This window comes from Macaca mulatta, chromosome 14, assembly GCF_049350105.2.
Source record: "Macaca mulatta isolate MMU2019108-1 chromosome 14, T2T-MMU8v2.0, whole genome shotgun sequence".
In the NCBI taxonomy this organism is placed as follows: domain Eukaryota; kingdom Metazoa; phylum Chordata; class Mammalia; order Primates; family Cercopithecidae; genus Macaca; species Macaca mulatta.
The window spans coordinates 87,069,694-87,086,297 of record NC_133419.1 but is presented as its reverse complement, the minus strand read 5'-3'; the positions used below and the strand labels follow the sequence as shown (position 1 = coordinate 87,086,297).

Genomic DNA, 16,604 nt, shown 5'->3' with positions numbered 1-16,604 from the left:
CTGAGAGAATCTCTGGGAGCAGAGAGGGGAGGGAATGAGAGAGTTGATGGCTGAAGGTTGTGATCTGGAGGTAGTTAAGTATCGTTTTCCCAGGAGAAAAAACCCCTTAGCCTGAGCTGTTTAGGGTTCTCAGCACAAGTAGGGTTGTTGCAAGTGATGGAGGAAAGATGTGTACCCTTCTGATGAAATGGTTTTGGAAGACAGCTTGTCACATTTGGTTATTTTCCACCTCTATGTGAGAACAAGGAAGTGTTAATGAGGCACTGTGGCAGACCACATGGGCTCTGGGCCTGCAAGATTTATGAGGTGTCATGTCTTCACTGGGGAAGCTTCACAATGCTGGCAGCTTCCACCCCACTTGCCTGCCCCATCTGTCTGCCATCGTGGCCACGCGCTCACACTGCTGTGGCTGACGTGCCACTGGAATGGAGGCCTGATGACAGCCCTCACGCACCCATGTTTACTCTGAGAGAAAAGCTGATTAGGCCAGAGTTTCAGCAGCTCAGTGGGCCTCTGAAGACAAAGCAGGTTCCCTTCTCACTTGCAAAGCTCCAGCCTTCTTGCTGCCCCAAGATTGCACAGGTTTGGCAGAGATGACCTGCCCATCCTTGGCGAAGTGCTCCCTTGCCCAAGCTCAGCCTCTCCAACCAGAGCAGCGGGCTGGAGCCCACAAACTGCACAAAGTCTCATCTGGGTGGGCTTCAGGGGTGGGCAAACTGTAATTTGACCTCTGACCCTTCCACTTTTCAGATATGTGACCTTGGGCAGGTTACTAAACTTTTCTGAGTCTCTTTATCTAGTTTCCTTATCTGGAGATAAGAAAAGAGTTTTGTTGGTGTTCTGTTTTGTTTTTTAAGATGAGAGCAAAATAATATTGTGGTTATATAAGGTGGAAATGATCCCGTCGAAAGAGGAAATGAATGGTGGACTGTAGGATGGGGGGCAAAAGTCCTTAAGTAAGCAAGCAGGAAAAAGGATCCAGTGCACACCTGAAGAGCTTAGTCTGGGAGCACAGAAAATCATCCACAGGGAAAAAGGGAAGGCAGAGTACTGGTCACTGATGGGGCAGGTGGGTAGATGCATGGTGGGAGTGAGGGAGGAGTCCCATCTGCTTGAAGACAAGGTCATTGGCATAGAGTGAGGATGGGGAGGTTTAAGGATAGAGGAAGTGGGACCTAGTTATCTATGAGACTGGGAGAATGTCCGGACTGGGAAGCTGGATCATGATCACCAGGCAGCTCTCTGGGCCCCCTTGGGGTTACTGTTTATGAATTTAACTTAAGCTAGTTAACCTGTTTCTGTGTTTTCTGAAGCCAAGTTCAACTGTCTTGGTCCAAGGGCAGGAAGACAAAGAGAGCAGGGTGTAATCAGGGTTGGGGATTTTGCCAGGCAAGAGAAAATGGGAAAGAGCAAGGAGTTGAGAGGGAATGGTTATAATTGTGTCATGAGCTCCAGGCTGGGTAAAAGGGGAGAGAATGGGAAGATATGGTAGAGGGGAGGGACAAGGGACAGTGAAAGGGTGAGCAATGGATAGTAAGTCCTGGTGAGGTTTAGAAACTGTTGAATTGGATGATAGATGGAATAAGCTGGAAAGAAAGGAAGTGGTGATCAGAAAGTTAGACGTTTGCAGCTAAGATTATGGAGGAAGGGCTGCTATTGGGATGTGGCCACTAAATAAAGCAAATTCAAGGGTCAGCTGCATTAATAGAGGCATAGCATCTAGGACAAGGGAGACGAATGTCGCACTTCATTCTCTCCCTTTCAGAAATCCTGAATACCACATCCAGTGCTAGAGAAGCTACACTGAGGCTTAAAAATTACCTAAAATGCCTCTGGAGCGTGCAATAACCATGATAGTGAAGAGAACCAAAAGCTGAGCCTGGTAGAGAGAAGACTCAGAGACTGCTCTGTCTATATCAGGGACGTGCTAGCACCTCCAGATTCTAAAAGCTCTTCTTTCAGAAGAGAATTGGACTTGTTTGTATATATTTACTTGGAGAAGAACCAATTGGTGGAATGCTAAAGGAAGCAGTTTTCAGCTCAAAATAAATCAGAGCTGTCTCACATTGCACTGGACCGTCTGTGGGAATGAGTTCCCTGTCACAGAAGAGTTCAAGGATAGGTTGCATGGCTTATTTTTGGTGATATTGTAGGAAGGAATTCAAGCATCAGATGTTCTTTAAACTGCCTTCCCACCCCAGTATTCTATTCTAACCTCTTAAAAAATCCTCTGTAGCCAGCCAGATAGGTATTATTATTCCCATTTTATGCAAGAGAAAACTGAGACTCAGAGAGGCCAAGTTAGCTATCTCAGGTCTCACAGTACCTGTCGGGACTACAAGCTGAACCCAGGACTACTGACTCCAAGTACAGACTCTTTCTACAATGCTGTGTCACCTGTGGATGAAAAGAGAAGGGAATGAAATTGGCTTTGAAAGCCCACTTTTTGCTTCCTGTTTCCAGAGTTCACTGCTTATCTAATGAGTCAGTAATCATTCTGTGATTCCCCAAAGAAAAGTATTGCTATTCGTGTGAGAAGGTTAAATAAACTAGGATGTAAGAAGCTGTGCAAATTATCATCAAAATCAGTTCACAGTTTTACAGACACACACAGGCAGTCTGGGGCGGGGAGGGGGGATCCTTGGGGAGGGACATGCGTCAGCCAACAGGAATGTGTCCTTAAACAGAAAAGATGATGGATTGATGGTTGGTTGTTTTGACTTTCTAATAAGCTATAGCAGATGTTTCTGTGGATACTGTAGGTGAGGAATGAGTTGGTCTCCCCAAGCACTCTTGGGAATACAGTAGCTCCAGGACAGAATGCCCGGCCTGGGGATGAGTCAGGAGTTCCAAAGTCAAACACAACGTATTTTAAGAAAGAACCTTGGGAAATGTTGACTCCTGCTTTCAACATCCTCATCTCTGTCCAAACTTCCTGCTAATAAAAAGCTCCACCTTCCTACCCCTACCCACTAATGGGGTGTATGTTAAGATTTTTTGGCCTGAAATAAACTTACTATGGCTCAGTTCCTGTCATGGAGCTTGGCCACTGAGAAGAACCTTCCAGGACAGAAGGAATCTCAATTTAAGTCTGTGAACCACAACAACAGACAGCTGGGAGTGTCCTTCTCAAAGCAGAGACAAAGACTGATGGCAAGGACTGACTGCCCCACTCTTCCTGCCATGCAGTGGATGGGTGCATTGTACCCAAGCACCACCTCCTGCTGCCACAAGTTTTCCCTGACAGCTTCCATTCACATTTTTCATTTCTGTTGCTTACAGTAGAATGGATGGGAATTGACTGTATTTTAAGTTTGCACCTGGAGCCCTAGTTCTGTCTGATAAATGTCCTGGGCTGGACAGAAGCTTGATGTCATCAGCAGCTTTGGCCTTTAGGCAGACCAGGAAAGGAAACCACCTGCTCCTTCCCTAGTTCCCAAACCCTAAATACAGGGATTCTTAAGCTGCTTAGATCAGAGTGTTAAAGAAGGGAAATAATAAAAAAGCTTACTTTTTAAAAAGTCATCTACTTTTTAGCTCTAGGAAAAATTCTTTTTTTTTTTTTTTAGTCTCTCCATTTTTTAATCTCCGTGCATTCATTCATTCTCTCTCCCTCTTTCTCTCCTCTCACCATAATCACACACACACACAGCTGCTTTCAGCTGGCTAACTAGCTGGGAGCAGGCTCAGCTGGGACACTGGAAAAGTTGGGCTCCTCTGTCTTTCCATTGAGTCTTAGGGTCTCTCTTTCACATGGCCTCTTTTCTTTACAGGATAGCTGAACTTTTTATGTGACAGTCTAGGGTTCCTAAGAACACAAGAGTGGAAGCTGCCAGGCCTTCTTAAGGATGAGACCTGGAACTGGCACAGTCTAACTTCCACCACATTATACTGGTTGAAGAAAATCATAGGTCCATACTAGATTCCAAGGGAGGAGGTTATACAAGGAAATAAATACTAGGAGGCATGGTGCATGGGGGGCCACCAGTGTCAGAGACTGCCACGCCCCATCTAGACTGGGGGGGTTAAGGAATGGGGCAGCCCTCACTATAGGAGGGTATGAGAAAAGAATAACTCAGTTATGCAGATAAGCAGGGGAATGGTGTATAAAATCAATAAGCATATCTACCTAGTACCTGCTGTATACCAGACACTGAGCCAGGCATAGTGAGCAATACACACAGAAATAAGCAGTCCTCCTCTCAAAGAGCTAGTCAAAAATATTTCGTATGTATCTATTGAAGTTTAGAGAACCTGAGACTCTACACTTTCTTAACCTCTAAGTGTCCATGTAAGTCTGGAGCTCAAGAAGAGTTCTGGGGCAGAAACATAAAGTTGGGAGTTGCCAACCTATAGATAGTATTAATATCAAGGGAATGATCGAGTTTCCCCAAAGAGAAGAGAAAAGAATATGACTCACCATGGTTTTCTGAACTGTGTCCTATGGATAATTGCAAGTCAAAGTGCCCAACAAATTTTAGGACTAGACTAGGATATTGTTGGTAAGAATGGCAAGGAGGGTAAAAGGTTTCATTCCTTGTGCCAGCTCTGATTGCTTAGGACTCTGAACCTCTCTGGGTTCAACAGGGATGAGTGTCATGGTTGATTAGCAATGTCTGCCCTGAGCAGGGAATAAGGGGTGGCAGCACTGTGCTATCCTTTACCTTCCTTGGAGCTGTGAGGAGCCTTGTAACCTAAGTATCTGTGACTCTGTGAACACTCATGCCGGCTGGTCCTGCGACTCCCACAGCTAAATAGCAACTCCAAGGCTAAAGGAGCCTCTGGGTTATTTTTCTCCAGGTGTTCAGGATATTTCAAGAGCTAAAGTAGGCCTCTATTTTAGTCCACATGAAGCTGCAGCTGCTTCTTCTGAGTTACAAAAACATGCAGGAATATGCTCTCTTGGGTACACTCCACCCCCACACCCACTCCCAATCCACTCTGGGGCAAAGCTGTGGGTCTAATAAAAGTAGGCATGCTAATACTGACCTACGGTTCCTAAATCTGGCTTTGCTTCTGAGTCATCAAGGAAACTTGTCAAGAATACAGACTTCAGGCTCCTATGCCACAGAAGGCCTGGGTTGAGACCCGGACATCTGTATTTTTGAAGCTGTCCTAATGATTCTCATAGGGCTGTGCAAAGACTGAAATTTGAGAAACTCTTCGGCTGAGCAGTGGCTCACACCTATAATCTCAGCACTTTCGGGGGCCAAGGTGGGAGGATTATTTGAGGCCAGGAGTTCAAGACCAGCCCAGGCAACATAGTGATACCTCCGTCTCTCCAAAAAACATAAAGAAAAAAGAAATCAGCTGGGTGTGGTGGCACTCCCTTTTATTGCCAGCTACTTAGAAAGCTGAAGCAAGAGGATCACTTAAGCCCAGGGGTTCAAAGCTGCAGTGAGCTATGATGATACCACTGCACTCCAGCGTAGGCAACAGAATGATACCCCGTCTCTTAAAGAAAATAAAATAAAAAGAGAAACTAATGGACCACATCCCCAGAAGAGGCATCTTGTGTGGCCCCAGCTCCTCCCACTTTCAGAGCCAGACTGAAACCCAAGGTGAGGGTGTAAGGACCAGTACACGGAGACTTTCCACAGTTTTATCAGCAGGGACCTACATTAGGAAAGACCCAGCATGTTCTCTGGGCTCACCCTGCCATGGAGGTCTACCTTGCAATACACCTACCTATAGCTCTGGCAGCTTCCTGTTAGTCTGGAAACTTCCCAAGCAAGGCTGTGCCCATTGTTTCTGCTGGAATCGCCTTTGCCCTGAGGAATTTCAGCTGCTTTCATGCGGGGAATAATTGCAGTTCTACAAGTGGGGAAAGCACTCACACATCCAGATAGCCCCGCCCCGAAGACACGTCATGGGCAAGAATCAGGCCTGCCTTTCCCCACAAGCAGGCACATGCTGGGCCCGATTCCCCACAAAGTGCCTTGACTTCATGACAGTGAAACTTCCTGCTTGAGAAGTTTCTGGACAGTGAGCTTGGAAGAGGGAGATGGCAAATTCATTAGTTAGGTAAAGACAGTGGTGACTGCCTTGTTTGGGGAATTTCTTCTAAAAGGCTTCCTGTGAAAGTACACAAATCATATCACCTTTCCAAAAAATATGCCTATTTGGGAATTTGACTCTTCAAACTGGAAAGGGTATACTTATCCCATGAGGGAATGCATTTTGCCAGCAAAGAGATAGAAACAGTAGGTACTACAACCAGAACTCTGGGAACTAACTTTATTTTCATAACTGAGGTGAGAAAACTCATCATAGAAGCTTGAAGCAGCACTAACAAAGCATGTATCTGATCATACATTTCCAGTGCTTCTGAATAATGACTACATATCCAGCATTCTACTAGGCACTGTAATGAGATTCAAAAAAAATAAAAGACATCAGCTAGGCCAGGCACGATGGCTCATGCCTATGATCCCAGCAATTTGGAAGGCTGAGGCAGGTGCATCACTTGAGGTCAAGAGTTCAAGACCAGCCTGGCCAACATGGCAAAACCCCATCTGTACCAAAAATACAAAAAATAATTAGCCAGGTATGGTGGCATACACCTGTAGTCTCAGCTACTCAGGAGACTGAGGCACAAGAATTGCTTGAACCCAGGAGGTGGAGGTTGCAGTGAGCCGAGATGGCACCACTACACTCCAGCCTGGGCGACAGAGTGCAACTCCATCACAAAAAAAAAGAAAAAAAAAATGACATCAGCTGTGTCCTCAACAACCTTACCATCCTTCCAAGAAGACATTTTTGAATAGAAAATAATTAGGGAAGAGTTAAGTACCCAACTATTTGGTGTTGACCCTCAGTTCAATGGAAATTCAGAGATGGGGCAATCAGGGATGATTGGGAAGAAATGGAAGTTGTATAAATTTAGGGCCGAATTCAAGTAAGCAGCAGGAGAAAAAGTGATGTTCCATAGAGAAGGTATATCATGAGAAAAGCAAGAACACAAGAAAAGCAATGAATATGCAGGGAAGGCAATGAGTATCTAGAAGAATGGCCCAACTAGAGATGAATGTTTAGTGGTTTGAAATAAGGTTAAATAAGAATGGTGCTGGCTACATCTATTATTTAGGTTTCTCCAGAGTAACAGAACTAATCGGATATCAGGTATTTAGATAGATGAGAGTGGATTTATTATGAGAATTGGCTAACATGATTATGGAGGCAAAGAAATCCCATGATACGGTATCTGCAAGTGAGAACCAGGGAAGCCGGTGGCATAGCTCAGTATAAATCCAAAGTGGGGTCATTGGTGCACATCCTGGAGTCAGAAGGCTAAAGAGTCTGGAGTTCTGATGCCCAAGGGCCAGAGAAGATGGGTGTTCCAAATTCAGAAGAGAGAACGAATTCACCCTTCCTCTGCCTTTTTGTTCTATCTGAGTCATCAATTAATTGGATGGTGCCTGCCCATATTGGGTGAGGGTGAATCTTCCTTATTCAATTCACTAATACAAATGCCAGTCTCTTCCAGAAGCACCCTCACAGACATACCCAGAAATAATGCTTTACCAGCAAGTGTCCCCTAAACCAGCCAAGTTGACACCTAAAATTAACCATCACACTATGATAGGCAGGCAAAAGGTCATGATTATTAGAGCTCAAAAGTGGGAAGAGCTACAGTCATCTAATCCAGTGGTTTTTCAACCAAGCTTCCCTGGGTCCCAGGACTCCAAAGAAGCATATCAGGAGTGCTAGAAATGAAATACTTTCCACCAACCATAAAAAATTTAAACCACTTGAAGAAACACTTTATTGTTTTTCATTGCCTTCTATATCTGGTTTCTGCTCAATATTTTATTAAATAATTATTCTGCTAAAAATGTTTGAAAATTACCAATCCACTATTGGGACTTGATGTAGTGAGCAACAGGGAGCCATGGTAGGTTCTTGAGTAACAAAAGTATTGTATTAAAATTGACAAGATGTGGGAAGAGATTAGAAGCAGAACCCATAACAAGGCCCCAATTCAAATTCTGCCTTCCCTAGGGAAATCTACTCTGACCAGCCTGGCCTTAAACTCTTGCCCTGACTGTAATCTTACTGGCTGTATAATTCATTTGCTAATTAATCATGCTCTGTTTTGTGACACTGCTTCTAAAATGGCCTATTGCTTTTCTTTAAACTTTTGTGTTTTTTTTTTTTTTTTTTTTTTTTTTTTTTTTTTTTTTGGTCTTTAGGCTTTCATTGTCAGAGGAGAGATTGGGCAAAGATGTGTCTGGACTGTTGTAGAAAGGTTCAAGAACCAGCATGGATGGCCTTTATAGATCATTCCTACCTCAGGTCCTATGACTCAGTAACATCTCTACCAGTGGTAGTTCCTAGGAAGCGTGGCTTTACTCATGGAGCAAATGGTGAAGGTGGGAGTTGGTTGATTGGTGGGTGGTCAAAAGTCCACACCAAGCTAGCTACCAATTAGAATAGACTGAAGGCTGTGAATCTGACCACATCGGAGGAAGCACAGAGGAAAGAACTTTGGAACTCATTCTGGCTTGTCTTGACCCTGAAGAAGCTGAATAGTTTCCCAGTTTCAGCCTGATATGGCTCATTGTTGACAGTCAGACTCCTCCATGTTCTCAGCAGAACAAGAGCCAGGTTTTGCATGGTGACAAACTCCCATGTGTGCAAGGAATCTGTCCTGGGTCACAGGCTAGGAGACCGTATCAAAATGCATACTAGCACCCAACTCTCTAGGACCTTTTCACTTCCATCGCACCAAGCAGACTGCATACTTGAGTGAGTTTGCAGTTCACTAGCTAAGGTCTGGCTCAGGACTGAGGCCAAAATGTGCTGGAAGAAGCTCACCACCTGGGGATATGATTCAATGACACTAGCTGGCTATTTCCTTTTCATTTTCTCTTAGCAGCCTGATTTTATCGCTTGGTATCAAGAATAGGAACAAAATCATTCCCAGACCTGAAGCTTTTAGATTGTGGCAGAAGAGATGAAGGAATATAAGGGTCTTATGGTGGCAGGGAGTGGGGATCTGATTTCTCTTAATGAATAAGTACCAATAATAACAATAATAACCCTTATTTATTTAATTGTTTACCATAAGCAGACACTAATATAAGCACTTCACACAATATTAACTTGTCTAATTCTCACAACAACTGTATGAGATGGGTACTATTATTCGCTTTATTTTAAGAGATGAAGAAACTGAAGTTTACAAAGAACAAGTACCTCATCTAAGAAAGGGGACTCTAATTAAGACCCTACCCACTAACTGCAGTTGTTAAAAGCATGAATTCTAGAGCTAGACTGCCTGAGTTCCAACCTTTTATTAACAAGCTACTTACTCACACTTCTCAACAAGCGACTTAATTCATCTGTGCCTCAGTTTCCTCCTCTCTAAAATGCATTTTTAAGACTGGTAGAGCATTTATGATGGATAAATGAGGCCATCCATGTAAAATGTTTAACATACACCTGAGTGATAGTAAAAAAATCATGTTTGCTATTATTATTAATTTAGGCAGTCTCCAAAGCCACCCTCCTTTAGGCAGCGCTTCAGTGTGCCCACATTCCTGCATTCATGTTTGAGTTAATATATCCATTCACATGTCTACCACTGCTGTCCGCAATCCCTCACCCATCCCTGCCCTTCCTTCCAATATTACTTTCTTCTCTTCCCCAGTGCTAAACCTAGGAAGGAAAAAACAAAAACAAAAACAAAACAGCCCTAGGTGTGATCCATTTCCATTTTAGATCCCTGGTATGTGCAATTAGTAAATGCTTGGTCTTCATCCTCACCCCCAACATACACCTATTCAGTTTGGTTCTCCCTCCTCCAGTGGACGGTGTTGTGTAGAGTCATGTGTACATAGAGGTGAGCAGTATGGTCCGTGTGTTCCTGGGGTTGAGGTGTTCTTATATTGTTTGGCAGCTGTTTGAAGCTGTGTGTTACTTGGGCCTTTCAAACTCACCACTCAGAGGGAGTCACCCCCTCAAGTAACCAAACATCTTTTCATGAGACACATTTCTCAGTATAGAAATGAGAAACAGAAGCTTGCCCAACAGAAAGCTGCAAAATTGCTCTGAGATCACCTACTAATACTGACCTATTCAGAGGCTCCGCATATAGCAGCCTTGTACTTTGCCCTCAGAGCTGGAAGGATGCCTTTGATGGCTCCAACTCCCACCCCTCTTCCTGCTGCTCCTTAAACGTGTTGTCTTTGTTACAGTGGCAGAGGCTTCGTGCTTGCTATTTCCCCAGCCTTGAATGTCCTTTCATTTTCAGGGTTGTTTCCATCTCATCATTCAGGCCTGCAGCTATCTCCACAGCAGGCAAGGTCAAGTGTGGAAGTCCGTACAAGACAGGATGTTAGAACCAAGTGTCCTGCCAAAAGCTTAGCTGAGACTCTGTAGCTCCAAGCTTCTCCTGTTGGTTTTAACACAACGGACGCAAAGAAAAACCCCTAGGCATATAGCATCCAGACTACAAAGGAAGTTTGAGGATTTTATTTTAATTTTAAAAGATTGTGAAAAGCTGTTAGCTCTAAGCCCTGACTGCAATGTTTCACAGGGGTGTTCACATTCTGAGTCCCTCTCAGCATAGAGGGTCACTGCTCAGTTTTCTTTATATATATACTAAAAATTAGGAATGCCTTCTGTGGTTCAATCTGTATCTTAGCATTCTCATTTTCCAACTGGATTCAGCCTAGGACTTGAATCTCGCATTCTTGGAATATCTGAGCAAGAAACAATCCACTCACTTTTTAGATGAGGAAACTGAGACTCAAAGAGAACATTATTTCCCCAAGGCCAGATAATGAGAAAAGCTGTGGGAAATTAAGGAAAACCTATCCAATTATGTGCCCTCCTTCACGTAATTCGTGAAATTTCCTCCAAATTTTCATTCAGGCTATATTTATCATGTGCCTTCCCTGTGCCCCACAATGTGGCCAATACAAATGTATTAGTTCCTTCTCACATTATTATAAAGAAATACCTGAGACTGGGTAATTTACAAAGAAAAGAGGTGTAATTGGCTCATGGTTCTGCAGGCTTTACAGGAAGCATGGTGCCAACATCTGCTCAGCTTCTAGGGAGGCCTCAGGAAGCTTACAATAATGGCAGAAGGCAAAGCGGGAGAAGGTATATCACATGGTGAAAACAGAAACAGGAGAGCGAGGGGGGAGGTACTATGCGCTTTTGAACAACCAGATCTCATGACAACTCACTATCACGAGGACAGTACCCAGAGGGATGGTGCTAAACCATTCATGAGAACTCTGCCCCCATAATCCAATCACTTCCCCGCAGGCCCCAACTCCAACATTGGGAATTACATTTCAATATGAGAGTTGGGTGGCAACACAAATCCAAACTCTATCAACAAAGAAAAGACTTGTCCTGAAGAATTCAATTTTCCCTGTGATTATAACATGGACACATAAAGTCACCAGAAAAATAATTTAAGACCACATTCAGTTATTTGTTTTCCTATTTATTCACGTATTCATCCATCCATTTATTCACTCATTTATTGAACATGGCAGGAAGTCAGAAATAGACTTTGCTGTCAAGGAATTTATAAACTACAAGGGAAATTCCCAAATAATTACTGCTGGGTTTGCATAGATTTAATGTGTATGCAGCCAATGGTCCTGCCTGCAGTGTTAATCAAGGCTGATAAAGGGCATAAGGTGGTCAAAAGATCTGAGACATTTACTTGGACTTTAAAAGTCATGACTTTATTCCCAGGAAAGCACTAGCAACTGAACAGAACACTCAGAGTGGGCCTCATTAATCAAAGAACCTTCATGGAGGACACCCATGGCCTCATGCCAACCTGATATGCACAATCTAAGGACAAATATGGGCTGACATAAATGCTGAAGCCCCCAAGCCAGCCAGTGGGTTGGTGGCCAAGAAAAGTGCATGGGCTTTATAAGCAGGAGGTTGAGGAGTGAGTTGCCATGCCCTAGAGGAAAACCTCTGTGCTGCCACTGATCTTTGGGAGGTTGAGAGGTCAGCAGGTCAGCCACCATCCCCTCCCCAGCACTGAGATTTCTGGCGCCATTTGGTGTACTTGCCCCGGAACTCAGACAAACAGGGAAAATCAGGAGGAAAGCCAAGCTGTTCCTGAGTGTTTTCTGTCTGGCCAGGACTTGCCGTCAGAGCCGTGACTAAGGAATGGCCACATTATCCTGGGACTTTACCTTAGAAGTTACTGCTTCCTGTGACTATGTTGCGAGTCAATGGGAGTTTTCCCCCTTAGGCCAGAATCCCAGTCACAGGAGCCCGCCAGTCTGGCTGCCAGACCCCAGCACACCAGGGAATCTCGCAGTCTGGGAGCTGGGAAGGGAAGGGCCTCCTCGGCAGTCCACCCTCACATCGTGGGCTGAAATCCCTTCCACGACTTCCGTGCCAAGTGGAGCTCCAGTGACCATGGACTCACCTCCAGTGACCAGCAATCTCTTTCCAACCAGTGTTTGAAATCTCTGCCTTATATGGCACTGGAATCTGTGTCCTTCTGACTTCCACCCATTGGCTCTGCTTTTGCCTCAAAGTCATACAAAATCAATCTGCTTAAGTCCTTGTCCACAGACGGTCGTTCCTACGATTGAAGATAACCATTATGCCAAATTCCACTTGCCCTTCTCAGGCTCCGTATTCCCTCTTTCTCCAATCCACGGTATCCAGTTTTTTCACCCATGGAATAGATTCCCTGTCATCCTTGTGAATCCCTCCCCAAACCCTGACCCCCTCTTCTCATTCCCACCCCCAGTAGAATAAGTCACTCCTCACGAAAGTCTGTGGCAGAGTTGTGCAGTGATGGCCTTTTATCTGTCCTATGGTATCTGACTGTGTCTTCTTCCCATTCTAACTGCGCTCTAGCCCCCACCTCCTCCCAGCTCCTCAGGATCTCGCCAGCCCTGTCATCTCTCATTTTCCCTCCATCCTGACTCCTGTATCTCATATGTACACCTCCCATTCCCAAAATAAATTCACCTTTCAGTCCCACTTCCCCCAATGGCTGTCACCCTACGTACTTCACAGCCAAGCTTCTTGAAATTTGTGATGACTGACCTTTCCTCCCCTTCCATTTTCAGTTTAACCCCATACCAGACGGTTTCCTCCCTTCCACTGCACCAAAAGTGGTCTGTGAAGATCACCAATGATCCTCTAAACAATGACTCCAATGGACACTTTGTGGTCCCTGTTTCACTTGACATCTTGGCAGTATTTGATGCTCCTGACCACGGCCCATTGTGTGGCTGTGGTAGCAGCTGCTGTGTAGGCCCAACCTTGTCGCTCTCCATGGCTGGACTTTCTTCCACTGCCTCTCTCTGCTCCATGGATGCAGGGTGTCCCGGGGTTGTGTCCTTGCCCTGCTCCCTGCTCCATGCACAGGTGCTGCCTGAGAACCCTCATCCAATGCCATGGCTTCAACTGCTCACAGTGCCCTGAGCTGCCTATTGCCCTCCCCTGACCTCATGTATAGCCCAGTGCTTCATGAACATGTTCATTAGGACATTCCACAGAACCTGGGACTCTTCATGTGCCAACCCCGCCTTATTGAGTAAGTTTGCCTTTCTTTCCCTATCCCCAACCTTGATAAGTAAAGGACTCCATCCTCTATCCTCCGCCCTTCCTGGGCTCCTCCTTCTCATTCATCTCCACATCTGGCCTATTATTAAATCCTGTCCTTAATAATCATTGCGTCTGTGGACTCAGTGCCTACAGTATGCAGGATTTTTATATACATTATCTCATTTAATTTGCACAACAGGACTGCAAGAGAGGTATTATTAGCCCACTATTATCAGTGAAGACTGCAATTTGTATCAAGTACCTTTCCTTAGGTCATGCATTTAGTAAGTGATGGAGCCACGCCTGTTTGATCTCAAAGCTCTCTATGCTCTGCCACACTCTGCCTTTCCTCCAGGCAACTCTTTTCAATTCCTTAACATCTTTTACGCAGCTGCTTCTCTGCCTACGTGTCCACATTGCCTTACATTAATACCAGGACTTCAAAATCTCTCACTGCAGTTCCATGCCTCCTTGTCTCCAGTCTGTCCTCCCAGCTGTCCATCCCATCATCCACTCTGCTGCCAGAATGAACTCCCTAAAACACACGCCACCTTCCTGCCTAAAGCCCTCAGTTGGTCCCCCTTGCCCTCCAGATTGCTTAGGCTCTTTACATGGACATGGAAAGGGGTGGCTCCTGGATTCCACCAAGGCTCATCTCTCCCCATCTTCAGCTTCCTCTGGCAAGATCCAACTCTGTATTTTCCTGCACCTCCAGAAAGGCACCATAGTCAGTCCTCTTGCATATGCTGTTCCCTCTCCTTGAGATGCCGTTCTCCCTCCTTCCATCCCCACCCATTCACAGTCTGTCTGGGAACCTCTGCTCTTCCTTCAAGCCCCACCTCCTAATCTCCTGCCCTGTGAAGCCCTCACTGCTTCTCCCCACTGCAGAGTTGCCTGCCCTCTTTGAGGATTCCCATGTACCTGGCACATATCTTTATTATTACTGCTGCCACAGAGTATTGCAACTGCTTTTTTGTTTTCTTGTGTCCCCATTCAACTGTGAAATCTGTGAGGTTTTAGCGAGTAGTACAGTCCCTTGTTCATAGTGGACACTTTGAAATGTTTGTTTTGTTTTGCTTTGTTTTTCTAAGAGATGGGTCTCACTAGGTTACCCAGGCTGGCCTTGAACTTCTGGGCTCAAATGGTCTTTCCACCTTAGCCTCTTGAGTAGCAGGGATGTCTGGTATGTGGCACCACATCAAGCATAATGTTTGTTGAGGGTGCATACAAGATGGCCAAATAGGAACAGCTCCAGCCTCCAGCTCCCAGCGTGAGTGACACAGAAGACGGGTGATTTCTGCATTTTCAACTGAGGTACTGGGTTCAACTCACTGGGGAGTGCTGGACAATCGGTGCTGGTCACCTGGTGCAGCCCGACCAGCAAGAGCTGAAGCAGGGCGAGGCATCGCCTCACCTGGGAAGCTCAAGGAGGAAGGGAATCCCTTTTCCTAGCCAAGGGAAACTGAGACACACAACACCTGGAAAATTGGGTAACTTCCACCCTAATACTGCACTTTACCAAGGATCTTAGCAAACGGCACACTAGGAGATTATATCCCACACCTGGCCCGGAGGGTCCCACGCCCACGGAGCCTCCCTCATTGCTGGCACAGCAGTCTGAGATCTAACTGCAAGGCGGCAGCGAGGCGGGGGGAGGGGCGCCCGCCATTGCTGAGGCTTAAGTGGGTAAACAAAGCCACCGGGAAGCTCAAATTGGGTGGAACCCACCGCAGCTCAAGGAGGCTGGCCTGCCTCTGTAGACTCCTCCTCTGGGGACAGGGCATAGCTAAACAAAAAGCAGCAGAAACCTCGGCACACGTAAATGCTACTGTCTGATAGCTTTGAAGAGAGCAGTGGATCTCCCAGCATGGAGGTTGAGATCTGAGAATGGACAGACTGCCTGCTCAAGTGGGTCCCTGACCCCTGAGTAGCCTAACTGGGAGACATCCCCCACTAGGTGCAGACCGACACCTCACACCTCACATGGTGGGGTACACCCGAGACAAAGCTTCCAGAGCAAGAATCAGACAGCAACACTCACTCTGCAGCAATATTCTATCTTCTGCAGCCTCCGCTGCTGATACCCAGCCAAACAGAGTCTGGAGTGAACCTCAAGCAAACTCCAACAGACCTACAGCTGAGGGTCCTGACTGTTAGAAGGAAAACTAACAAACAGAAAGGACACGCACACCAAAACCCCATTAGTACGTCACCATCATCAAAGACCAAAGGCAGATAAAACCATAAAGATGGGGAAAAAGCAGTGCAGAAAAGCTGGAAATTCAAAAAATCAGAGCACATCTCCCCCTCCAAAGGAACGCAGCTCATTGCCAGCAACGGAACAAAGATGGACAGAGAATGACTTCGAGGAGTTGAGAGAAGAAGGCTTCAGTTGATCAAACTTCTCAGAGCTAAAGGAGGAACTACGTAAACAACTCAAAGAAACTAAAAACCTTGAAAAAAGAATGGATGAATGGATAACTAGAATAATCAATGCAGAGAAGACCTTAAAAGAACTGATAGAGATGAGAATCATAACACGAGAAATACGTGACAAATGCACAAGCTTCAGTAACTGACCTGATCAACTGGAAGAAAGAGTATCAGCGATTGAAGATCAAATGAATGAAATGAAGTGAGAAGAGAAGTGTGAAGAAAAAAGAGTAAAAAGAAATGAACAAAGCCTCTAAGAAGTATGGGATTATGTGAAAAGACCAAATCTACATCTGATTGGTGTGCCTGAAAGTGATGGGGAAAATGGAACCACGTTGGAAAACACTCTGTAGGATATCATCCAGGAGAACTTCTCCAACCTAGTAAGGCAAGCCAACATGCAAATTCAGGAAATACAGAGAACGCCACAAAGATACTCTTCGAGAAGAGCAACTCCAAGACACATAATTGTCAGATTCACCAAAGTTGAAATGAAGGAAAAAATCTTAAGGGCAGCCAGAGAGAAAGGTCGGGTTACACACAAAGGGAAGCCCATCAGACTAACAGCAGATCTCTCGGCAGAAACTCTCCAAGCCAGAAGAGAGTGGAGGCCAATA

The 16,604-nt window shown here is 45.3% G+C and overlaps 1 protein-coding gene across 3 annotated transcripts in view; it reads left to right on the top strand.

Moving 5' to 3' along the window:
• Window positions 1–16,604, top strand: part of ME3 (malic enzyme 3) — a 224,489-nt gene that overhangs the window by 173,885 nt on the left and 34,000 nt on the right. The window lies entirely within an intron of this gene.